The sequence below is a fragment of the Xenopus laevis genome, chromosome 1S (assembly GCF_017654675.1).
Source record: "Xenopus laevis strain J_2021 chromosome 1S, Xenopus_laevis_v10.1, whole genome shotgun sequence".
In the NCBI taxonomy this organism is placed as follows: Eukaryota; Metazoa; Chordata; class Amphibia; order Anura; family Pipidae; genus Xenopus; species Xenopus laevis.
Genome location: NC_054372.1, coordinates 193,653,293 through 193,679,678, shown reverse-complemented (window position 1 = coordinate 193,679,678; position 26,386 = coordinate 193,653,293). Strand labels below are relative to the sequence as shown.

General features: G+C 42.9%; 1 pseudogene; it reads left to right on the top strand.

Annotated features, from left to right (window-relative positions):
* The window catches only part of LOC108705483, a 214,721-nt pseudogene that overhangs the window by 153,231 nt on the left and 35,104 nt on the right, over positions 1 to 26,386 (top strand).

Here is a 26,386-nt window from a genome sequence, read left to right as displayed (position 1 = left end):
GTTTTGAAAAAAAACATGTTTTCCGATGACAGGATCCCTTTAAGCTTATGGTTGACATAAGTGTTAAAGAAAGCACACTGGCACACAAGGCTGTTGTTGCAGGTAAAACCTTGCAAAAAAAAATTTAATGCGTGCAACGTTTTGGGGCATTGACATGCTTGACAAAGGGTTGTGCCATAATATGTTGCACTTCCGCATTAAAATTTTTTGCAAGGTTTTACCTGCAACAACAGCCTTGTGTGCCAGTGTGCTTACTTGCTAATGATATTTGGAGGTTGCCGTTACCTCTATCACTGGGCACCAAGCAACTTTGGACTTACTGGTATAGTAGGGGTGTGCGAGAGCTCTTCTTTCTTGACATTAGTGCTAAGCCCTTGAGCCTGCCAGCTGATTGCACTCAAAACCTTGGTGCCAACCATGGAGCCACCATGATACCGTAAGGTAATAAACATTGCCATGAGTTATTCGTGGCCTTGGGCATGATTTCTTGAAATAATTTTTCAGACTTACTTAAAGAAGTAGGTTCTCCAACAATAAAATTATATATTTGACTTGATACAGAGTTGGATTGACCATAGCAAGTTCCTTAGTGAAAGGAAGGATGGAAGACACAGGCCACTCGATAAAGAGCGTCTTCCTCAAAACATGTTGTGGCAATAAAACTCACTAGCAGCTAGTTCTGCTGTGGCCTGTGTCGTCCATCCTTCCTTTCTGAAATTTGCACACCTGCAGCGGGGTGCTTAAAGGATAAGTAAACCTTTAAAATAAGTTAATGTAAAATTGATGAGAGTGCCATTCTAAGAACGTTTGCAGTTTACATTCATTATTTATTTTCTTTAAATTCCATGATATTAAAGGATACATATACTGTTAATATGAATGAATTTTGTTACAACAGCGCCACCTGCTGGTCAGTTTCCCACCAGTCTGACCACCAAGTAGTCAAGGAAGTTGTCAGGAGAAAGAAAGAGGCTGCTCTGATGTTCTTCTGCTTAGGAATAAAATCTTTCCTAAGCAGAAGAACATCAGAGCAGCCTCTTTCTCCTGACAACTTCCTTGACTACTTGGTGGTCAGACTGGTGGGAAACTGACCAGCAGGTGGCGCTGTTGTAACAAAATTCATTCATATTAACAGCATATGTATCCCTTAAAGGGATAATGTCATGGAAAATTTTTTTTTTCAAAACGCATCAGTGAAGAGTGCTACTCCAGCAGAATTCTGCACTGAAATCCAGTTCACAAAAGAGCAAACAGATTTTTTTATATTCAATTTTGAAATCTGACATGGGGCTAGACATTTTGTCAGTTTCCCAGCTGCCCCAGTCATGTTACTTGTGCCTGCACTTTAGGATGGAATTACTTTCTGTCAGGCTGTTATTTCTCCTACTTAATGTAACTGAATCAGTCTGGGACTTGGCTTTTAGTATTGAGTGCTGTTCTTAGATTTTCCAGGGAGCTGTTATCTTGTGTTAGGGAGCTGCTATCTTGTTACCTTCCCATTGTTCTGTTGTTAGGCTGCTGGGAGGGGTGATATCACTCCAACTTGCAGTACAGCAGTAAAGAGTGATTAAAGTTAATCAGAGCACAAGTCACATGACTGGAGGCAGCTGGGAAATTGACAATATGTCTAGCCCCATGTCAGATTTCAAAATTGAATATAACAAAATCTGTTTGCTCTTTTGAAAAATGGATTTCAGTGCAGAATTCTGCTGGAGCAGCTCTATTAACTGATGTGTTTTGAAAAAAACACGTTTTCCCATGACAGTATCCCTTTAATATCTTGGAATTTAAAGAAAATAAATAATGAATGTAAATGACAAACGTGCTTAAAATAGCCCCCCTCATCAGTTTTACATTCACTTATTTTAAAGGTTTACCTAACCTTTAAGAGAAGACTGGACCTTAAAACCTCCTCCTCATTTGTCGGGCTCCTATATTCTTGTGTAAAGTTCATTAGTGACTTTTCTCTGGTGCCAAATCGTGTATATTGACTAGCTCTTGTCTATCATTTGCCTTATCCATGCTCTGGGGATTTAGTGCATTCATATTTGTGTTGTTCAAGTCTATGGAAACCAGACTGTTATTTCATAAGAAAAACGCTGAATTGTGCATCACATTTATGGAGGCAAAACAAACCGAAACCCTCATGGGAAAAGTAGAAATTACAAAATGTTTTTCGATTATATTTAGGAAAATAACAATTCATAGTAATGAATCCATTTTTCATTCCTGTTTGTCAGGCTTGGTGGCAGTGATATATAGGCCGGTATTCTGGTGGTGGGGGGGAAACTGTCTTCTTGTGAATTATCTTCTGCTGGAGGAGAAGGGGCTCCCGAGATGTGTCTGGAGTCTAGAATTATCTGGAGATTTGCAGGAGATGTTTAGCCAAAGATAACAGTGGGAAGGTTTTCTATTCTCTTCTCCAGACGCAGGGGTAACAGCTCAGTTTCTGGAGAAACATTGACAGTGTGATCAGCTTCAGTAAAACTTTTAACTTATCATATGTGGATTTTTATGGTGTCCCTCTATAATAACAGGTCACTCCTAGTGCTGTGCCGGCCAGTTGCAAGGCACCCAATCAGACATTATTGCCTCTCTTGCCTGTATATGGCAAATGCCTTAGAGGTCTGCACATACAACTAGGCTCCTTCCACCCCGTAGAGTCATAGATAGGAGGGAACCATAAAAAAGTCATAAATTTTAAGGGCTACATACAGAACTTCCCAGAGAACATAAAATATTATTTATTTGCACCAAGGAAGGTCCAACGAATGTCTGTGGCCCTTGTATGTATTTTTAAAAGTTGGTAACTGGACGGACATTTACTTCCCCAATAAAACATTTTGCAGTCAAAGTTTACTGCCTTGGATTTGTCCTACCATATTTTCTTTGACCGTGTGATTCGAGTAGTTGACACAGGACACCCCTGCAGGAGAACCTACTGGTACTGGTGAGCTACAGTTTAAATAATTATAAGGTAACTGGATGAACACTACTTGATGAACCCATTTTCCTTACTTCTATTGCTTTCATCCATGGGGAACTTACCCCAAAGCTTTAATGTTGTATAGAGCTCTGCACCATTGCTGCATCCAACAAAGTGAAATTGGGCCTTTGTTTTGCTCTTACTTGTGGCTATCTATCTCCCTTTCTCCTACAGGTGATTAGCTTCTTCAGCTTATGTTTGGAGCAGGCTGGAGCCGATCTGTCAGTGGAGAGAGTTCTGGAAGTGATCAAGCAAGGAGCCGAGGCATTGCCTAAAGACAGGCTGAGAGTAAGTGTTGACAGAATGGCCTCTCTTTCTCAGCTCTCGGGTCCTTAAATGTTGTCGGAGAGTGACTTTTGGCAAGAGTCCTTTGACAGTCCTTCGCTGGGCAGACATCACACATATGACCTGATTGTAGTAGAATACATGGGGTTGTCACACAAAACATTGCTATTGCTGCCTCCTGGTTTAATCTTTAATCCACGCCCTCTCTCCATAATATATAAAACGTAGAACCTAATGAACTCTATAGTCCTTCCTTAAGTGATACAAATTGATTTGTGTCTATCTGTATATTAGGTTCACTGCTTACAAGTCAGGACTATCTTAAGAGAGCTAAAGAGTTTGCCAGATCAGTATGTTACATAGTTACATAGTTACATAGTTAAATTGGGTTGAAGAAAGACAAAGTCCATCAAGTCCAACCCCTCCAAATGAAAACCCAGCCCCATACACACACCCCTCCCTACTTTTAATTAAATTCTATATACCCATATCTATACTAACTATAGAGTTTAGTATCACAATAGCCTTTGATATTATGTCTGTCCAAAAAATCATCCAAGTCCCTCTTATAGTCATTAACTGAATCAGCATCACAACATCACCCGGCAGTGCATTCCCCAACCTCACTGTCCTGACTGTGAAGAACCCCCTACGTTGCTTCAAATGAAAGTTCTTTTCCTCTAGTCTAAAGGGGAGGCCTCTGGTACGGTGATCCACTTTATGGGTAAAAAGGTCCCCTGCTATTTGTCTATAATGTCCTCTAATGTACTTGTAAAGTGTAATCATGTCCCCTCACAAGCGCCTTTTTTCCAGAGAAAACAACCCCAACCTTGACAGTCTCCCCTCATAATTTAACTCTTCCCTCCCTCTAACCAGTTTAGTTGCACTTAGTCTCTGCACTCTCTCCAGCTCATTTATATCCCTCTTAAGGACTGGAGTCCAAAACTGCCCCCATACTCCAGATGAGGCCTCACCAGGGACCTATAAAGAGACATAATTATGTTTTCATCCCTTGAGTTAATGCCCTTTTTTATACAAGACAGAACTTTATTTGCTTTTAGAGATGTCGCGAACTGTTCGCCGGCGAACTTGTTCGCGCGAACATCGGGTGTTCGCGCTCGCCGGAAGTTCGCGAACGTCGCGCGACGTTCCCCATTTTGGGTTCGCCATTGTTGGCGCTTTTTTTTGCCCTCTCACCCCAGACCAGCAGGTACATGGCAGCCAATCAGGAAGCTCTCCCCTGGACCACTCCCCTTCCCTATAAAAACCGAAGCCCTGCAGCGTTTTTTCACTCTGCCTGTGTGTGCTGAAGAGATAGTGTAGGGAGAGAGCTGCTGCCTGTTAGTGATTTCAGGGACAGTTGAAAGTTTGCTGGCTAGTAATCGTTTTGATACTGCTCTGTTATTGGAGGGACAGAAGTCTGCAGGGGTTTGAGGGACATTTAAGCTTAGGTAGCTTTGCTGGCTAGTAATCTACCTTCTACTGCAGTGCTCTGTATGTAGCTGCAGTGGGCAGCTGTCCTGCTTCTGATCTCATCTGCTGACTGCTGCAATAACAGTAGTCCTTGTAAGGACTGCTTTTATTTATTTTTTTGTTGTTTTACTACTACTACTACTACTACTACTATAAGAGCCCAGTGCTATTAGTCTAGCAGTGTTGGGGAGTGGGACTGGTGTGCTAATCTGCTGCTCCTAGTAGTTCAGCAGCACCAACTTTAATTTTTTTTTTTTAATATTCATTTTTTTTTATTTTACTTTTTTTTATTTTACTACCGCTGTAGTAGTGTATAAGTTGACCTTTTAGGCATTATTTGCCCTGTAGGCATTATTTGCACACTGTTTTCTTCAACCCGCCATCGAGCTGTGTGACCTTGTTCACATTCTGTCTAAATATCCATAATATTACCGTCTCCAGAAAAAACACCGGAGTCACTTTTTTCAAGCAGCCATAATATATTTTACGTAATCCGTATCCACCGCTGTAGTAGTGTATACGTTGGCCTTGTAGGCATTATTTGCACACTGTTTTCTTCAACCCGCCATCGAGCTGTGTGACCTTGTTCCCATTCTGTCTAAATATCCATAATATTACCGTCTCCAGAAAAAACACCGGAGTCACTTTTTTCAAGCAGCATTCATATATTTTACGTAATCCGTATCCACCGCTGTAGTAGTGTATACGTTGGCCTTGTAGGCATTATTTGCACACTGTTTTCTTCAACCCGCCATCGAGCTGTGTGACCTTGTTCCCATTCTGTCTAAATATCCATAATATTACCGTCTCCAGAAAAAACACCGGAGTCACTTTTTTCAAGCAGCATTCATATATTTTACGTAATCCGTATCCACCGCTGTAGTAGTGTATACGTTGGCCTTGTAGGCATTATTTGCACACTGTTTTCTTCAACCCGCCATCGAGCTGTGTGACCTTGTTCCCATTCTTTCTAAATATCCATAATATTACCGTCTCCAGAAAAAACACCGGAGTCACTTTTTTCAAGCAGCATTCATATATTTTACGTAATCCGTATCCACCGCTGTAGTAGTGTATACGTTGGCCTTGTAGGCATTATTTGCACAGTGTTTTCTTCAACCCGCCATCGAGCTGTGTGAGCTTGTTCACATTTTGTCTAAATATTGATAATATTATCGTCTCTAGAAAAACCACTTGAGTTACTTTTTTTCAAGCAGCATTCATATATTTTACGTAATCCGTATCCACCGCTGTAGTAGTGTATACGTTGACCTTGTAGGCATTATTTGCACACTGTTTTCTTCAACCCGCCATCGAGCTGTGTGACCTTGTTCACATTTTGTCTAAATATTGATAATATTATCGTCTCTAGAAAAACCACTTGAGTTACTTTTTTTCAAGCAGCATTCATATATTTTACGTAATCCGTATCCACCGCTGTAGTAGTGTATACGTTGACCTTGTAGGCATTATTTGCACACTGTTTTCTTCAACCCGCCATCGAGCTGTGTGACCTTGTTCCCATTCTGTCTAAATATCCATAATATTACCGTCTCCAGAAAAAACACCGGAGTCACTTTTTTCAAGCAGCATTCATATATTTTACGTAATCCGTATCCACCGCTGTAGTAGTGTATACGTTGGCCTTGTAGGCATTATTTGCACACTGTTTTCTTCAACCCGCCATCGAGCTGTGTGACCTTGTTCCCATTCTGTCTAAATATCCATAATATTACCGTCTCCAGAAAAAACACCGGAGTCACTTTTTTCAAGCAGCATTCATATATTTTACGTAATCCGTATCCACCGCTGTAGTAGTGTATACGTTGGCCTTGTAGGCATTATTTGCACAGTGTTTTCTTCAACCCGCCATCGAGCTGTGTGACCTTGTTCACATTTTGTCTAAATATTGATAATATTATCGTCTCTAGAAAAACCACTTGAGTTACTTTTTTTCAAGCAGCATTCATATATTTTACGTAATCCGTATCCACCGCTGTAGTAGTGTATACGTTGACCTTGTAGGCATTATTTGCACACTGTTTTCTTCAACCCGCCATCGAGCTGTGTGACCTTGTTCACATTTTGTCTAAATATTGATAATATTATCGTCTCTAGAAAAACCACTTGAGTTACTTTTTTTCAAGCAGCATTCATATATTTTACGTAATCCGTATCCACCGCTGTAGTAGTGTATACGTTGACCTTGTAGGCATTATTTGCACACTGTTTTCTTCAACCCGCCATCGAGCTGTGTGACCTTGTTCACATTTTGTCTAAATATTGATAATATTATCGTCTCTAGAAAAACCACTTGAGTTACTTTTTTTCAAGCAGCATTCATATATTTTACGTAATCCGTATCCACCGCTGTAGTAGTGTATACGTTGACCTTGTAGGCATTATTTGCACAGTGTTTTCTTCAACCCGCCATCGAGCTGTGTGAGCTTGTTCACATTTTGTCTAAATATTGATAATATTATCGTCTCTAGAAAAACCACTTGAGTTACTTTTTTTCAAGCAGCATTCATATATTTTACGTAATCCGTATCCACCGCTGTAGTAGTGTATACGTTGACCTTGTAGGCATTATTTGCACACTGTTTTCTTCAACCCGCCATCGAGCTGTGTGACCTTGTTCACATTTTGTCTAAATATTGATAATATTATCGTCTCTAGAAAAACCACTTGAGTTACTTTTTTTCAAGCAGCATTCATATATTTTACGTAATCCGTATCCACCGCTGTAGTAGTGTATACGTTGACCTTGTAGGCATTATTTGCACACTGTTTTCTTCAACCCGCCATCGAGCTGTGTGACCTTGTTCACATTTTGTCTAAATATTGATAATATTATCGTCTCTAGAAAAAACCACTTGAGTTACTTTTTTTCAAGCAGCATTCATATATTTTACGTAATCCGTATCCACCGCTGTAGTAGTGTATACGTTGACTTTGTAGGCATTATTTGCACAGTGTTTTCTTCAACCCGCCATCTAGCTGTGTGTATTATCGTTTCCAGAAAAACCAACTGAGTTTTTGTTGTTGTTGTTGTTTTTTTAAAAATAATGCCAGGCAAAGGCAGGCCGCCACGCAGAGGCCGTGCTAGGGGCCGTGCTGCTATGCAATCCTGTGGCCCTAGCAAATTGCCCAGTTTTAAAAAGCCAATGACCCTGAACTCCCAAAATGCTGAAGAGGTAGTTGACTGGCTTACACAGCACACCCCATCCTCTACCGTTTCTAACTTTACCACAACATCCTCCTCATCCTCCACTGCTATGGCCACCCCACGTAACACTTCCTCCACCACCGGTGCCCCTTCTTCACTGGGGTCAGAGGAGTTATTTTCCAATGAGTTTCTTGAACTGAGTAATGCGCAACCATTATTGCCAGAAGAAGATGAAGGAGATGAGGACCTTACACCAGATTTAATTCTGGCAGAGAACACGATAGAGATGGACATAATGAGTGATGAGGAGGAGGTCCCCGCTGCTGCTTCCTTCTGTGATGTGTCAGAAGAAATTGATGCATCTGAGGAGAATGATGATGAGGAGATTGATGTTTTGTGGGTGCCTAGTAGAAGAGAGCAAGAGGAGGGTAGTTCAGATGGAGAGACGGAGAGTCAGAGAGGCAGTAGGAGAATAAGACTTAGAAGAAGCAGGGAGGACAGCCCGCAGGGATCAGCAGGGCAACAACATGTATCGGCACCTGTGTTCAGCCGGCCAACGCACCCGCCATTGCCGCCAATACCGCCAACTCCGCCAACTTCTACTGTTACCGCCAGATCGCACACTTCCAAAAAGTCAGCAGTGTGGGATTTTTTTAATGTGTGTGCCTCTGACAAAAGCATTGTAATTTGCAATGAGTGCAGTCAGAAACTGAGCCTTGGTAAGCCCAACAGCCACATAGGTACAACTTCTATGCGAAGGCACATGAGCGGCAAGCACAAAGCACTTTGGGAGCAACACCTCAAAGGCAACAGGCAAACTAAAAGCCACACTCCTTCTGGTCCAGCATCTTACTGCTCTACCTCTGCTCTCCTTGACCCGTCTGAACCACCCTCCACTCCGCCTTCCACCTTGACCACCTGTTCCCATTCCCAGTCATCTGCCACCAGCCAAGTTTCTGTGAAGGCCATGTTTGAGCGTAAGAAGCCAATGTCTGACTGTCACCCCCTTGCCCGGCGTCTGACAGCTGGCTTGTCTGCACTCTTAGCCCGCCAGCTTTTACCATACCAGCTGGTGGACTCTGAGGCCTTCCGCAAATTTGTAGCAATTGGGACACCGCAGTGGAAGGTACCCAGCCGCAATTTTTTTTCTAAAAAGGGAATACCACACCTGTACCAACATGTGCAGAGCCAAGTTACCGCATCTCTGTCACTTAGTGTTGGGCCAAAGGTCCATATGACTACTGACGCATGGTCCTCCAAGCATGGTCAGGGCAGGTATGTCACCTACACTGCCCACTGGGTGAACTTGGTAATGGCTGGGAAGCAGGGAATGGGTAGCTCAACAACAACAGTGGAGTTGGTGTCACCGCCACGGATTGCACGCGGTTCTGCCACCACCTCTACTCCTCCATCGCTCTCTACCTCGTCTTCTTCTTCTTCTTACTCTGCTGCTGGGTCCTCCTTCTCCTCCTCCACACCTGTGCACCCCCAGCTCCCCCTAGGCTATTCGACGTGCCAGGTACGCCGTTGTCACGCTGTCTTGGGGATGACGTGCCTGGAAAGCAAAAACCATACCGGATCTGTACTCCTGTCATCTCTGCAGTCACAGGCCGATCGGTGGCTGACCCCACACCAACTGCAGATCGGAAAAGTGGGTGTGACAATGGAAGCAATCTGTTGGCAGCGTTGAGACTAGGCAATTTAACACATGTGCCCTGCATGGCACATGTGTTAAATTTAATAGTCCAACGTTTTGTCTCCAAGTACCCAGGATTCCAGGACGTTCTCACCCAGTCCAGAAAGGTGTCGGCCCATTTCAGACGTTCCTACACAGCCATGGCACGCCTTGCTGACATTCAGCAGCGCTACAACATGCCAGTCAGGCGTTTGATTTCTGACAGCCAGACTCGCTGGAATTCAACGCTCCTTATGTTGGAACGTCTGCTGCAACAACAAAGGGCCGTCAACGAGTACCTTTTTGAACTGGGTGGTAGGACTGGATCTGCACAGCTGGGGATTTTTTTCCCCCGTTACTGGGTGCTTATGCGCGATGCCTGCAGGCTCATGCGACCTTTTGAAGAGGTGACAAATATGGTCAGTCGCACCGAAGGCACCATCAGCGACCTAATACCCTTCGCTTTCTTCCTGGAGCGTGCCGTGCGACGAGTGACAGATGAGGCTGTAGACCAGCGTGACGAGGAGCTGGAAGCGCACGATTTCTGGTCGGAATCACCAGAACGAACCCAGGCACCTGCTGCAACGCAGGGAGAGGTGCCAGAAGTGGAGTCAGAGGAGGAAGGTGGCTTTGTGGAGGAGGAGGAGGAGGACCAACAGGAGCAGGCTTCCCAGGGGGCTAGTGGTGACCTTTTGGGGACCCCTGGTCTTGTACGTGGCTGGGGGGAGGAGACCGTGGATGATGCAGTCCTTGATAATGAGGAAGCGGAGATGGATAGCTCTGCATCCAACCTTGTGAGAATGGGGTCTTTCATGCTGTCATGCCTGTTGAAGGACCCCCGTATCAAGAGGCTTAAGGAGAAGGACCTGTACTGGGTCGCAACGCTACTAGACCCTCGGTACAAGCATAAAGTGTCAGAAATGTTACCAACATACCACAAGTCCGAAAAGATGCGGCATTTACAAACCAGCCTGCAAAACATGTTGTACAATGCTTTTAAGGGTGATGTCACTTCAGGAACTCATCAACATTCCAGGGGCAGAGGTGCCAGTAATCCTGCCACGAGCACACCTGCAAGGACAAAGCCCTTTGGCCAGTCTGTAACGTCAGACATGCAAATGTTTTTCTGTCCAAGGCAGCGCCACAACCCTTCTGGATCCACCCTCAAAGAACGCCTCGACCGGCAGGTAGCGGACTACCTGGCATTAACTGCAGATATCGACACTCTGAGGAGCGATGAACCCCTGGACTACTGGGTGCGCAGGCTTGATCTGTGGCCAGAGCTGTCACAATTTGCCATGAACCTCTTGTCTTGCCCAGCCTCAAGTGTGCTCTCAGAAAGGACCTTCAGTGCAGCAGGAGGGATTGTAACTGAGAAGAGAACTCGCCTAGGTCACAAAAGTGTCGATTACCTGACCTTTATTAAAATGAATGAGGGGTGGATCTCGGAGGGTTACTGCACGCCGGAAGACTTGTTCTGACTTCTATGCAGCTGTCCTTCTCTTCAAGCCTCATGACTCCACACACAGCTGTCCTTTAGCGTCCTCCTCCTCCCTCCGCCACCGTTACAAACTAGGGTGCAAACCCTACTGGTTTAATTTTTTCTGGCCTCTGTGCTTCAGTGGCTGCAACCAAAAAAACTGGGCAAACAATGTCTACAAGGTCAACGTATATGGCAAAAAATGACTATTTTCAGCATTTATATGGCATATTTTTTCTGGCAACTGTGCTTCAGTGGCTGCGACCAAAAAAATGCATATTTTCTGCATTTATATGGCATAATTTTTCTGGCCTCTGTGCTTCAGTGGCTGCAACCAAAAAATTTATATTTTCAGCATTTATATGGCATAATTTTTCTGTCAACTGTGCTTCAGTGGCTGCGACCAAAAAAATGCATGTTTTCTGCATTTATATGGCATAATTTTTCTGGCCTCTGTGCTTCAGTGGCTGCAACCAAAAAAGTTTATATTTTCAGCATTTATATGGCATAATTTTTCTGTCAACTGTGCTTCAGTGGCTGCGACCAAAAAAATGCATATTTTCTGCATTTATATGGCATAATTTTTCTGGCCTCTGTGCTTCAGTGGCTGCAACCAAAAAAATTTATATTTTCAGCATTTATATGGCATAATTTTTCTGGCAACTGTGCTTCAGTGGCTGCGTCCAAAAAAACTGGGCAAACAATGTCTACAAGGTCAACGTATGGCGAAAAATGACTATTTTCAGCATTTATATGGCATATTTTTTCTGGCAACTGTGCTTCAGTGGCTGCGTCCAAAAAAACTGGGCAAACAATGCCTACAAGGTCAACGTATGGCAGTTGTTTAAAGAGAACAGTAGATTACTAGCCAGCAAAGCTACCTAAGCTAAAATGTCCCTCAAATCCCTGCAGACTTCTGTCCCTCCAATACAGAGCAGTATCAAGCAGATTACTAGCCAGCAAACTTACTATCATCTGTCCCTGAAATCACTAACAGCTCTCCCCCTACACTATCTCTTCCAAGCACACACAGGCAGATTTTTCAGATACATTTTTGCCCTTGATCCCCCTCTGGCATGCCACTGTCCAGGTCGTTGCACCCTTTAAACAACTTTAAAATCATTTTTCTGGCCAGAAATGTCTTTTCTAGATGTTAAAGTTCGCCTTCCCATTGAAGTCTATGGGGTTCGCGAACCGTTCGCGAACCGCTCGCGTTTTTGCGCAAGTTCGCGAATATGTTCGCGAACTTTTTTTCCGACGTTCGCTACATCCCTATTTGCTTTAGTAGCCACAGAATGACACTGCCCAGAATTAGACAACTTGTTATCTACAAAGACCCCAAGATCCTTCTCATTTAAGGAAACTCCCAACACATTGCCATTTAGTGTATAACTTGCATTTATATTATTTTTGCCAAAGTGCATAACCTGCATTTATCAACATTGAACCTCATTTTCCAGTTTGCTGCCCAGTTTTCCAGTTTAGACAAATCACTGTGCAAAGTGGCAGCATCCTGCATGGAACCTATAGTTCTGCACAATTTAGTATCATCATGATAATTAGGAGTGTGGCTGATTGGGAAAGCGGAAATCCTCAGGGTGCCGAGAAGGTGGCCTAGGTGTCTCCTTACTGTGGTGACCTACAAGCTTGGAACAAAGTCAGTCCCACCACTCCAGTCCCAGGGCTCTTGAAGGCCGTTAGTGGGATGCTGAAAGAAAAGCTTGTTCAGAACTGGCTTTTCCAGATTTAAGCAGTTTTTCTCCATTTGGCTCTGTGCTAGTAAGTTATCTTCCATTGGGAGCAATGGGAGCATGAGAGACCGCATCTGGAGCCTAAAACTGTCTGGAGATTTGGAGGCGTTGTGTAGCCAAGAGATAAAGGCCTTCTCTGCAGTGAGTGGGAACACTTGCTGCTATTGCTCAGGACAAGTTTATTAGCTGAAAGCTGATATTTTTAGTTTCTGTATAAACACATTTAACGTGCCTTTTTACTACTTTTTTTTTTTCTTCATTCGTGGGCTTTGATAATGATAATTTTTCCTGCATTACACTCATAATTTGTGACTTCTCCCCCCAGGCCTGGAGCCTGACATGAGGCCAAGAACTGGTTTTGCCAGGTACTACCTCCGGTGTGAGGATGGCAGGTTGGAGCCTATGTGCTGTATAACCCAGGCCGTGCATGTAATTGAGATGATGCAATGAAGAAAAGAAGATTTAATGAAGACAAGGATACAACAAAGTCTGAGCAAGCATAAAGAGAAAAACGAGTCCTAATACTAGTCCATTGGTCAAAGGCTGTGTAGCGTTCACGTTATCAGGAACCTTGCTCAGCGATGGGTACACTCTAATGTACAGGGAACCCCTGTGGATTCCGGTGTTCACCGATGCCCACTGGCTTTCTGTAGCGGAAACCAACAAGGAAAAGTGTGGAACAATAAACAAGTCCATAAACAAGGTACCAGCAAGGGTTTAGAGAAGACGTGGTCGAGATACAGGCAAAAGGTTCTAGGCAGGTGGCAGGAATCATAGTCAAAAGTCAGGCAGTAGTCAAAATCCAGGAATTCAAATACAACAATAACGAAGGATCAGTAAACTGAAGCCAGCCTGGGCACTCACAAAATGGAGGACTGGGCTTTTAAGGCTGATTTTGGTGCTAAAGATTCAAATTCGGCGCCTCTTTGTGACGTGACAACGCTTGGTGTCATCCTGGCGCATCTCACAGGCTGGCTGCTAGCAATGGCAGGTCCAGAAAACAGGCAGAGGGTCTTGACAGGCGGCAAACAAGGAATGTCTGATGAACAGGCCGAGGTCTGGGGCAGGCTGAAGACAGAAGCTAAGTCCAATAACAGGCCGAGGTCAGTACCAGGAGATCTTACCAGAATCAGGCAAGGAACTGAAGCAGGGAACAAGGGCACAAAGCAGAGAACCAGGCAGGACACAAGCAGGAACAGGGAACAGGGAGGGACTCAGGAAACAGAGGCAGAAATCAGGTACAGGAACCGCAGGTGAGATCAGACTTGGGAGCTTTGATGATCAAGCAAGGAGCACTGGTCAGGGACAGGTTTAGAAAGGGTAGATAATTGGAAATGGGAAACACATGAGGGTAACGAGATGGGAGGAGACCAGGGATGAGACAGGTAACACAATGAATATATGTATAGGTAGGAGGACTGGTCAGATGCAGCCATGAGAGCCTCCAGTGACTCAACACCTTATAGTTTGAATCTCCAAGAGTCCTGACAGGTTTAGCACAATCTGACATCTGATATATTTATTGTCTTGCACCTTGTATAGAATGTAACATAGACATCAGCCCTGGCCATTATCACTCCCTACAACTGGTATAAACCAACCAGGCAGCCTGAGTCAGCATTTCCAGCTGAATGGGCAGATCATTGGGTCCCCGATCGTATGAACTTTAATGGGAACTAATCATCTGAAACTCAAAAAAAATTGAAAGCAGCCGAAAGCCATAGCCTCAGTCAGTTCCTGTATAATAATAATAATAATTAAGTTTTATTAGGCCAGTTGGGCCCACGTGTGGCCAAACTGCCTGATTTAACCAATTGTTGTACTGGCCAGTCATTTGAATATGCTGAAGATCTGCCCAAGTTTGGAGCGTGTTCAATCTTAAAGGAATACTGGCACATCTCTGAAACTGCAGTTATGCCTCCCCAGGGCCTATATCCTAGGGGATTGTATTGAAATCACACATCTTTAGATAGGCTGACATTTTGTTGACACATCTCTAGCCGCCTGGGCCCACCAATACAGGGATTCTCCCTGGTGGGCAAGTTTGACCCTAAGTTTGGGGACTACACAAAGGGATTCCATAATGTTATGCTATTACTCTGTATAGAGCACGGAGCCGCAGGGAACTTTGTGATTTGTGATGTCCTTTTGAGTAGCAACATCAGTAATGTCCAGCCTTCAGCATCATTCTGCTGTAACTGCAAGTAACCTCAGGAGGTTCAGAGAGTTGTAGTTTAGGAGTAGAAGAGAAGCTGCAGACTAGATGTCCCTGACTGCTATAGCTCTGACCTTCTGCATTGCCTTCTTGTTTCCAACTTTGACCCTGAGTTTTCCCCAGTGTACCGGCTGCTTTCACTTTAGAAATACAGTAAATGCTACTTGCTCTTCCTATAAGGAAACATTGTACATATTTGCTGGAGACCGTGGGGAATTTCATAGAGTGATGCTTGAGAAATCCATTGACATAAGAAGTCAGTGAATGAGCAGGTTCTACATCGCTCCAGTATGTCCATTGTTCCCAGGATTTCTGTTTCCTTTCTTAATATATCAGGTCCCCGGGGTGAAACATCCTAAGAATAACGCAGACAATTTCTGAGACGCCGTGGGGATTATTTATTAAAGTACAAATGCCAAAAACTCAGAGAAATTCAAGTTTTTTTTTTACTATAAAATCTGAATTTTTAGTAAAAAAAAAAAAACCTTGAATTTTTCCAGATTTATTATACCCTGAGGATAGAAAAAGTCCGAATCCAAAAATCCGGCATCTCAGACTTGCAGAGGTTGTATATAAGTCAGTGGACAGGTCCTGCAGATATCTTGATCTGTGCTGAGTTTCATGCAATAATCTGAAGATTTCGTGGTTTTCTGCAAAAATCTGAAAGAAATTCAAAAACAAAATGTGTACATTTCAAATTTTCATACGATTTTCAAAATTTTTTCGAGTTTTTCCCCACACTGGAATTTTTCAGGGAAAATGTATTGATAAATAAGGGGGAAATAACCCATGCGGATTTGGTTGGAGTATATTTCAGAAAATAATTCGATAAATTTGGTTTTTGATAAATAACCTCCCAAGTGTCCTGTTCATCACAAAGCAAAAGCTGCTCAACTCTGTGTTATTTTTCAGACTGGCATTAAAGCCACAATGGAGCCCGGCTGAGTTTCATCCTTCAATGACATAGATAATAAAATATAGAGTAATGGTTAAAAGTGACACCGTGCCAGTGCCGTAGATTTTACATTTCTTGTTTCCATTTGATCAATACCGAGCTGTGTAATTATTGGCAACATGAGGCACCACAAGATCATTATGTTACTGTGTTATATAGCGACTAATACATAGGCACAAAACCCTCTCCATAAGTCTATTGGCAAGTAGTTCATTTTCCCATGGCACAGAGAGTTTCAGTCCTTTCTGACTGCTACAGAGGCAGTTTATCGCCAATAGATTAGCCACCATAGTGCAAGTTATAACACTATATTTATTCTGCAGAATGCTTTACCGTACACGCTCTCTGTTTGTTTAGGATAGCAGCTGCCATATTAGCTTGTTGTTACATCACTTCCTGCCTGAGTCACTCCCTGCTCACTCATAGCTCTGGGCTCAGATTACAGGAGGATGGGGAGGAGCAAACTGAGCATGCTCAAGCCCTAGCCCTAGAGGTTTAAGCTGAAAACAGGAAGTCTGATACAGGAGCCCATGAGTACACAATAGAAGGAAAGAAATGTGGTGTTTCTTTTGACAGAGGACTCAGAGCAGCATTACTTTAAGGGGTTACTGGTGTATTTATATAGACCTTTCTGATAAAGCTTACTTACTTTTAGCCTTTCCTTCTCCTTTAAGTAAACATAGTGCAACCTCCTCTTAGCAATGGGCTTAGCTCTCTGTTTGCACCGTACCCCGGGGGAATCAGCATTACTCAGGGGCCTGTGGCCTCATTATTGGATACTAGTTAGGCTAGCTTTACCTTTAGTCATGTCACGAATACTGTGCTTGTTCTGATACTATAGCGTCATGCTGTTTATATCGGGAATGTATGTGGCACCTGCTGCTGAAGAGCTTGCAGTCCTTGAAGGAGACGAGACAGAAAACAACAGGGGAACCGTGGGATGTGTATTGTACTTAAAGGATCATACTGATAATAGACTGTTGTGAGTGAGTATTGGGAGATGAGAGCAAATGGAGAGATGGAGCGGGGGACTGCATTGCTATAAAAGACAAAAGATGAGGCCTCTGCATTTTTGGTTTCAGTCTAACATCGAAATAAAAGATTGAATAGATTTTTCATGGGGAATCTGTAGCCATACTGGTCCCACTTTGCTTCTGCAGGATAATGTTAATACTAAGCCAGTGGCAATAGGCAAACTATGGGTCCTTGTGGGGCAGTCATAGGATTCGGCAGCAAGTTCGTATTCTGTATTAGCCCTGTTTTTGTATTCAAATTGAATGGTTACGTATTTTCCTTGGTAAGGTAACCAGCTCAAGCAGAGATTGTCCTTACAAAGCCACGGACATAATTCTGTGCATAACTGATGTTGAGTGTTCAACGCCACCAACAGTGTTGGCCCGGGAAAGTGCCATTAGCAAGTAGGTGCAATAGAGTGAATGTTAAGCAAGGGTTATATGTGTGGGTACACTGCATTAGAAAAATAACTTTATAATTATCATCTCTGATCGCTCATAAGTGCAGATACCCCCGGGCATGTCTCTTCCAGAATACAAGAGCCCTTTTATTCTATAAATATCTTATTGAATAGAGAAACCAGCTACAGCTGCTAAAATCATCAGCGTCCCTTTCATAAGTTCCCTATCCCAGAGCAGCTTCCCTTTAGCCTGCCATCACCATCTCGCTTCCCCTTTAATCACAGAGCGAAGGGAAACCTACTACCAAGGGTGGATTAGTCTATAGCCTAGGGGCCCAATGTGATCAGGGGCCCATTTCTATTTTCTTTCTTTTAAAAAGTCTGGCACAAATTTTATGGGCGCTTGAATGGAGCATCTGGACCCAGCAGCCTAGAAGGGGGCCCTGTGTTGATATAGCCTTGGGGCCCCACATGGCATTAATCCACCGCTGCATGCTACAGTGTTTTACACTTTCAGGGGACCCAAATGAAGAGAGTTAGTCCTGGGACCCAAACTTTGGTTTAGAACCAGTTATGAACCACAACACTGCGTTTATATACATAGAACCTACATACCTTCTACCTATTGCTGTTTCTGCTGGGAGGGCCTGACCTGAAAATAATGGGATTAAGTTCAATGGTAGGAATTTGGTTCTGTGTCTGCATTTGACCCCAAGGGGTACATCTTCCATGCTGTTTGCCCCAGGACATTTGGGGGTTATTTATTAAAGTCTTAATGCCAAAAAAGCTAAAAATTCAAGTTGTTTTTACCATAAAATCTGAATTTTTAGCGAATTTTTTTTATATTATTTAGGATGCAAAATGTCTGAATCCAAAAGTCAATGGTAGAGGTCCCTATACTGTTTGGAATTTTCTGTGGTCTGCAGGTAAAAATCTGAAAAATTCTGACTTTTTGGGGAAAAAGCCCGAAAAAAATTGAGCGATTTTTCCCACAATCCGATTAAATTGTGCTTTTTTAATAATAAATAAGGTAAAATTGTGGATTCCAGTTTAGTCAGACTTTTTTATTTTGAAAAATTCGGATTTTTGATTAGGGATGCACCGAATCCACTATTTTGGATTCGGCCAAACCCCCCAATCTTCGTAAAAGATTCAGCCTAATACCGAATCAGAATCCTAATTTGCATATGCAGATTAAGGATGGGAAGGGGAAAACATTTTTGCAAATTAGGATTCAGATTCGCCCAAAACTGAATCCTGGATTTGCTGTATCCCTAATTTTGTTAAATAACCCCTTTAGTCTTCATAATGGTCAGAAATAGGTCACAATATGCACAGTATGCTAATTCAACTTATCATTTGCCTAAATTGTTTTTTTAAAAGACATTTTTGAAATCCTGCATTCCCCTCTGGCAGTATCCAAACCCCTTAGATGGCAGTTTTGCTTGACATGCCCTTTTGGCACGGGGAGGAACAACACACTAATGTCTTTCTGACACCAATGACTGGAATGAGTTCAACCAGCGACAGAATCAACATTGGAAAGTCCGAATGAGCAATGCCTTGATTTTTTTGCTTTTTAAACCCTTCTCCCATGTAATATCAGGTTCCATCTGTAAAGCCGCCAGCCGCCCTTCCAAAACAAAGTAATAATCAGGCCTTCACATGGAAATGACACATCATAAAATAAGAATCCGTGTTCCAGGTCTCGGGGGGGAAAACTGCGTGTCAGCATCATTTCTTAGGAACCCATTGCTGTCTTATGGACTTACTCTTTGGGTTCTCTAACTCTACCATAGAGACAGACACCAGGATAGCTGGAGATACAGACAAGAACTATGATAATAAACACATTTTGGTGCAGAAAGGGACTATATATTGAATACAGCACTGACAGCAAATGTAGGGAGCTTCAGTATGTAGCATCATATTCTTGTAAGGGATGATTTGTGGTGGAGGCTTCTTAGCACCTTCTCACAGTAATATAGTAAATTAGGTTGAAAAAGGACACACGTCCATCAAGTTCAACCTGTTGACACTGTTTTAACCTGTCTAACTGCCAGTTGATCCAGAGGAAGGCAAAAAATCCCATCTGAAGCCTCTCCAATTTGCCTCAGAGGGGGAAAAAATGGCAATGGGACCAGTCCCTGGATCAACTTGTACTATGAGCTATCTCCCATATCCCTGTATTCCCTCACTTGCTAAACACCATCCAACCCTGGGCAGCAAACTGGAAAATGAGGTTCAATGTTGATAAATGCAGGTTATGCACTTTGGCAAAAATAATATAAATGCAAGTTATACACTAAATGGCAGTGTGTTGGGAGTTTCAATAAATGAGAAGGATCTTGGGGTTTTTGTAGATAACACGTTGTCTAATTCTGGGCAGTGTCATTCTGTGGCTACTAAAGCAAATAAAGTTCTTGCATAAAAAAGGGCATTAACTCAAGGGATGAAAACATAATTCTGCCTCTTTATAGGTCCCTGGTGAGGCCTCATCTGGAGTATGGGGGCAGTTTTGGACTCCAGTCCTTAAGAGGGATATAAATGAGCTGGAGAGAGTGCAGAGACTAAGTGCAACTAAATTGGTTAGAGGGAGGGAAGAGTTAAATTATGAGGGTAGACTATCAAGGTTGGGGTTGTTTTCTCTGGAAAAAAGGCGCTTGTGAGGGGACATGATTAGACTTTACAAGTACATTAGAGGACATTATAGACAAATGGCAGGGGACCTTTTTACCCATAAAGTGGATCACCGTACCAGAGGCCTCCCCTTTAGACTAGAAGAAAAGATCTTTCATTTGAAGCAACGTAGGGGGTTCATCACAGTCAGGACAGTGAGGTTGTGGAATGCACTGCCGGGTGATGTTGTGATGCTGATTCAGTTAATGACTATAAGAGGGACTTGGATGATTTTTTGGACAGACATAATATCAAAGGCTATTGTGATACTAAACTCTATAGTTAGTATAGATATGGGTATATAGAATTTAATTAAAAGTAGGGAGGGGTGTATGTATGGATGCTGGGTTTTCATTTGGAGGGGTTGAACTTGATGGACTTTGTCTTTTTTCAACCCAATTTAACTATGTAACTACTATGTAACCCCTTCTTATACCTATCTAATGTATCAGCCTGTACCACTGATTCAGGGAGACAATTCCACATCTTCACAGCTCTCACTGTAACAAACCCCTTCCCAATATTTAGCTGGAACCTCTTTTCTTCTAATCGGATTGGCTGACCTTTTGTCAGTGGAAAGACCTACTGGTAATCCGGCCTTTTTCAGCAGGAATCTGATTCGGCCGAATCCTTCTGCCCAGCCGAACCAAATCGGAATCCTAATTTGCATATGCAAATTAGGGGCGGGGAGGGAAATTGCGTGACTTTTTGTCAGAAAACAAGGAAGTAAAAAATGTTTTCCCTTCCCACCCCTAATTTGCATATGCAAAAGTTCTTTGATGAAATAACAGATGGATTTATTTACAAGAGCAACAATAGTGACCACATATTTACTCACGTATGAGGCAATGCAGGTGTAACAAGTCACAGAGGAGGGTGGATAGAGGAGGATGATTCACTCCCATAAATCAAATAGTCAAATGTACATCAATTCCCTCAGGCAATACACCTTTAAGTGCTCCGGATCCCATCCAGTGGAGTGGATAGGGAGAAGAAGTCTACCCGCTGTGGTCCCTTCACTAAAGGCAAACAAGGAAGCCTTGTGGGAAGCTACTCCCTGCTATTATCCTTGATGGAGCACACAACTGCTCTTTCTATATAATCTGACTATCTTACTCTCCTAGAGAGTCTATTAAAAGTATAACCTGTGCTTGCTAACCTCGTTCACGGGATTTCTTGGTTCCCGGCTTAGTCGCTAAAGGTAGAGATCCCTTTAGGGCAGTGGCTTTACTGGGCCATGGTGTAACCAGGCTCAATGAGCACAACCAGTTGAATAGGACACCAGCAGCCAAAGAGGAGGAGGCCGCTCCTTTCCAACACTATATGGAAGTGTGGCAGGAAGTGGTCATACACCCTTTGGCCAATGACATAGTGAAATACTTAAGATACATGGACTTTTGCCTAGTAACTAGGAAATAAGGAAGGGTAGGGATTTAAAGCTATAGGAGCCTATCAGATCCTATAGGTCCCTACAGAAGTATACGAAAACAGTGCGTCTCTACGTGGCAGTACGTGTCTATTATTAACACCTTCAGCACACAGGCAGCAGTATAGACCAAGTGGCAGATCATTTCACTAATGTGCCCAAATATTACTGCTATGGGATTCCTGATCGCACTGTGCTGGGGGGGTCTATTATTAATAATTTCATGATGGCCGGTGTAAATTTGAAAAAGGGCCGCACTTTGGACATGCCTGAAATAAGGGTATAAGTGGAAATTATTACATCCCAGGTGCATGACTTTACATTTATCAACATTGAATCTCATGTGCCCATGTATGGTCACCTTTAGGCAAATATTCATTTATTTGTTTGTTTGGGAACTTTGTATGGACAGATTTAGGGCAGTGTCACACTCAGGGGTTTCTCTACAAGTTTATCGGCTCCTTTCAGCATGAAAATGCGTGCTTTTGCATTTCTGTACCAAAATCGACTTCATGTGTGCACTCACAGGCTGATTGTGTGCCTGTTAGTTCAAGATTGGAAGTGGATTGACCCTCTGTATCTGTGCAAGCAGAAAATATGCTGAGTGTAGGCTTTAAGATAAGAAGCAGCTGATGATGCAGGAGGCTTATCTGTTCATTTGTTTTTTTCAACTTGTCATCTGCTTATGTTGAAACAAAAAATTAGGTTTTTTTTAGCTTATTTAGTGAATGGAATTAAATTACTTAATTAAAAGTATAGGTAAAAAGTAAAAGCCCTATTCATTGAGTGCATACTGTCTCTTTAACAAACTGCTTTATGTCTTTTATGCACTTGGGGCCTATGAAGACCTAAATTCCTTCTGCTCTCGTAGCAAGTTTTCCCTCCTTCTCTTGTCTCTTTGTAGTACAGGTATGGGATCTGTTATCTGGAAACCCGTTATCCAGAACGCTCCACTTACAGAAAGGCTGTCTCCCATAGACTCCATTATAAACAAATAATCCAACATTTTAAAAATGATTTTCTTTTTCTGTGTAATAATAAAACAGTCGCTTGGACTTGATCCCAACTAAGATATAATTAATCCTTATTGGAGGCAAAATCAGCCTATTGGGTTTATTTAATGTTACATGGTTTTCTAGTAGGATCCAAATTATGGACAACCCCAGGTCCCCCAGCATTCTGGATAACAGGTCCTATACCTGAATATGCTGTCCTACATGTTATTGAAACTTTGGCTGAAAGACTGATACAGGTATAGGATCCGTTATCCGGAAACCTGTTATCTAGAAAGCTACGAATTACAGAAAGGCCGTCTCCCATAGACTGAATTCTAATCAAATAATCCAGATTTTTCAAATTGATTTCCTTTTTCTGTGTAATAATAAAACAGTAACTTGTACTTGATCCCAACTAAGATATAATTAATCCTTAGTGGAAGCAAAACCAGCCTATTGATTTTCTAGTAGACTTAAGGTATGAAGATCCAAATTACAGAAAGATCAATTATCCGGAAAACCCTACTTACCATGGGTTTAGCATGAAATATGGACATGCATTACTTTAACCAAAAACTTAAAATAGATCCTAGAATAAAGTTCTATACCACTGCTACGTACCCCACTTGTCCTTTCTCAAAAACCTATAAGTAGTGCATTGTCTCCCTGGCTGCCAAAAAAATCCGGCCTTCCTATATATTTATCTTTTTTCCCTATTTATAACATTGGGATCAGCCATAATTTTTACCGGCTCGCCAGTATAATACCAACTAGGTGGCAACACTATCTACCCCTGAGCAGTAGGTAAACTCAACAATAAAGTATAAAGCAGAAACTCTGAAGTGTGGGATCCATTTTTCGGAAACCCATTATACAGAAAGTCGTCTCACACTTTATCCAAACTATCCAGATTTTTAAAAATGATTTCCTTTTTCTGTGTAATAATAAAACAGTCGCTTGTACTTGATCCCAACTTAGATATAATTATTCCTTATTGGGAGGCAAAACCAGCCTATTGGGTTTATTTAATGTTTATATGATTTTCTAGTAGACTAAGAGTTGGGGCACACTGGGCGATTCGGGGAGATTTAGTTGCCTGACGACTAATCGCCTCGTCTTTGCGTTGACCAATCTCCCCGTATTCCGAAGTCACAAGAAGTTTCCTTGTGAGGCAACTTTGGGCGACTTCAGAAAACGAAGCACCGCGTGTGCTTCAGCGCAGGCGATTTTTCATTTTAGCCGGCGCAAGACAGAGGGAAGGCGTTCGGGGAGATTGGTCGCCGCAAAGATGAGGCAATTAGTCGCCAGGCGACTAAATCTCCCCGAATCGCCCAGTGTTCCCCTACCCTTAAGGTATGAAGATCCAAATTATGGAAAAATCCGTTATTCGGAGAACCCCAGGTCCCAAGCATTCTGGATAACAGGTCCCATACCTGTAATATCACCCCTTGTACCGCTGAAACCAGACCTCGTGTGGCAACACTGGGCATATTGATTCAGATCTCTCTGCAGGGCCATATGATACCGGAATTGTTTCTTGTCAGGGAAATGGGCACAGTGTGGAGTAACAGCCTTCTGGACCGTGGGCCACTCCTTGCCAGGCACATGAATGGATTTAGTTCAGCAGTACTAGTTGTTCTGTTGCGTCTGTAGAAGTACAAGACAGTGTCCAGTTGCTAATTGCTCTTCCAGAACACAAAGTTCATGTTCTCTTTTATTATATTTGGTCTTGCATAGTCTCTTCAGTATCTGTCATCTTTCACAATTGTAATACTGTGCCGCCCCATTGGCACTGGTTCTGCCATCGTAGATTATACTCATAGGGCCTTACAATAAACCTGTGATTCACTGCAGCTAACCCCGTGGCTCATCCTAATGGGACCCAGGAATATGCCATGGCCAGGCCCACTCAGAGGAAATACATAGGACTCAGGATAATGCACATGTTATCCAACCAGCTATGCCAACACAACCTTTGGTTCTGTGAGAAAGAAAATTTCAAGCAAAAATACTCCGGCACCTCTCCAACTGTGCCCTAGGCACATGCCTACCCTTAAGGTGGCCATAGAAGTGCAGATTTACCTTCACATCGGAAAAACGATTGTTCAGGGTCATCTCCAGATCTGCCACTAACCATTCAGATCAAATAAAGTAGTAAAAGAACAGATCAGCCGATGTTCTGCCCCTACAGTAATCGTACGAAATTTATGTCCGACAAAAGCTGGTGACAGTCTCCTACTGATATAGTCAGATCGGCAATACACGCAGAGATATTATCGGTAGCTGACAGAAATATTCTAACCTATCCGATAAACTGAACTACCGATTGCCAAGACACGAAAAATGTCGGGACACTCCACACACGGACCGAAAATCTTCGATTCGTACAATCAAGTCTTTGCGTCTGTGGCCAACTTTAGTTTTGGCTTTGGAAACAATTGACTGACCCTCTGACCCTGGAGTAACACTGGGGGCTAAATCAAGGGGCACTTCTGTGTTAGTGATAGATGAAAAGATAGATGTAGATAGATGTGATAGATGAAAGATAACTTTGGGGTTTATTATCCAATGGATAATAGAATATTTTATTTTGACATTGTGTCCGCAAGCTCCCGGAAACAGAACTCTCATACCGAATACAGTTATACTTGGACAGGTAGGATCGTAGTGTGTGGGGTGACCTTCCACTTTCTTTGGTTCATTTTGGGTCACAGTAGGGACAGGGCAAGTCAGTAAATCACAGCATGGGTGGAAGGATCAGTGCTGTTTCACTTTCCCAAGTTGCACATTCTCACAGGACAATAGAAATATACAGGCCCAGATTTGCGGCAAGGCCCCGTTCAACTACACCAGCTGCGCCGGCGTTTTTTCTCTGGCGCGCTGGGTAGGCGGGCGCTAGGACCGCCCGGCCGCAGCAAGAGCAGGTATCCCCAACATTTTTTACTTATGAGCAATATTCAGATGTAAAAAGAGTTGGGGAGCAACACAAGACAATAGTCCCTTGGGTGCCAAATAAGTACAGCGATTGGCCATTTAGTAGCCTCTATGGGAACTGGCAGCTGGTTCTATTTGACAGTACACCTGGTTTTTATGCAACCAAACCTTTCTTCCAAACCAGGAATTCAAAAATAAGCCCCTGCTTTGAGGCCACTGGGAGCAACATCCAAGGGGTTGGGCAGTAACATGTTGCTCACGAGCTACTGGTTGGGGATCACTGAGCTGGAGTAATCAAAGCAAGAGGTGAAATGTTTATGTATTCGCTTTTATTATTTACATGAGCCCCTGTGTGTATGTATATATATATATAATATGTGAGAATGAACTTTCCCTTTTGGTCTGACCTCCTTTAGCAGAAGCTGCACCTCATCTATAAGAAATGTGCTGGAATGGAACAGGAAAATCTCAATTTCACGGGCTCTGCTCTTCCTTAGCCATTTCTTTTTTAGTTTTATTGTTTGTTGTACTTTGCATTTGTTTAACCTGCCAAGTCCTTTCCCCTAGAAAAAGAAATCCCCCCAAGTCTGTTTATTTATGTCATTCTCGTTGGTGTTCTGATCGCAGCATTAATCTCGTAACCCTTCCTGCGCTAAAGAGCCCATTCCAGAACAATGTAAGGTCTTCCTGTAGTGAAGGGGTTGAAGGGATCAGGCCTGTTTATAAAGTGTTATCACACAGAGGCTCAGCGAGAGCTGCAAATAGGAGCTGGCACTTCCCAGTGTTTGCCTGGTGCTATTTGGCTCGGCTCTGATAAGCAATAGACAGCCTGGCTCCTTCGAGGAGTCTCTCAGCAGTGTCTGAGCACTCGGCAGTTCCGAAACCCTCTGGCTGACTTTCCCCTGTGGACTGTTCATTTATCAGGAAATTAAATTGGTTACAGGGTTTC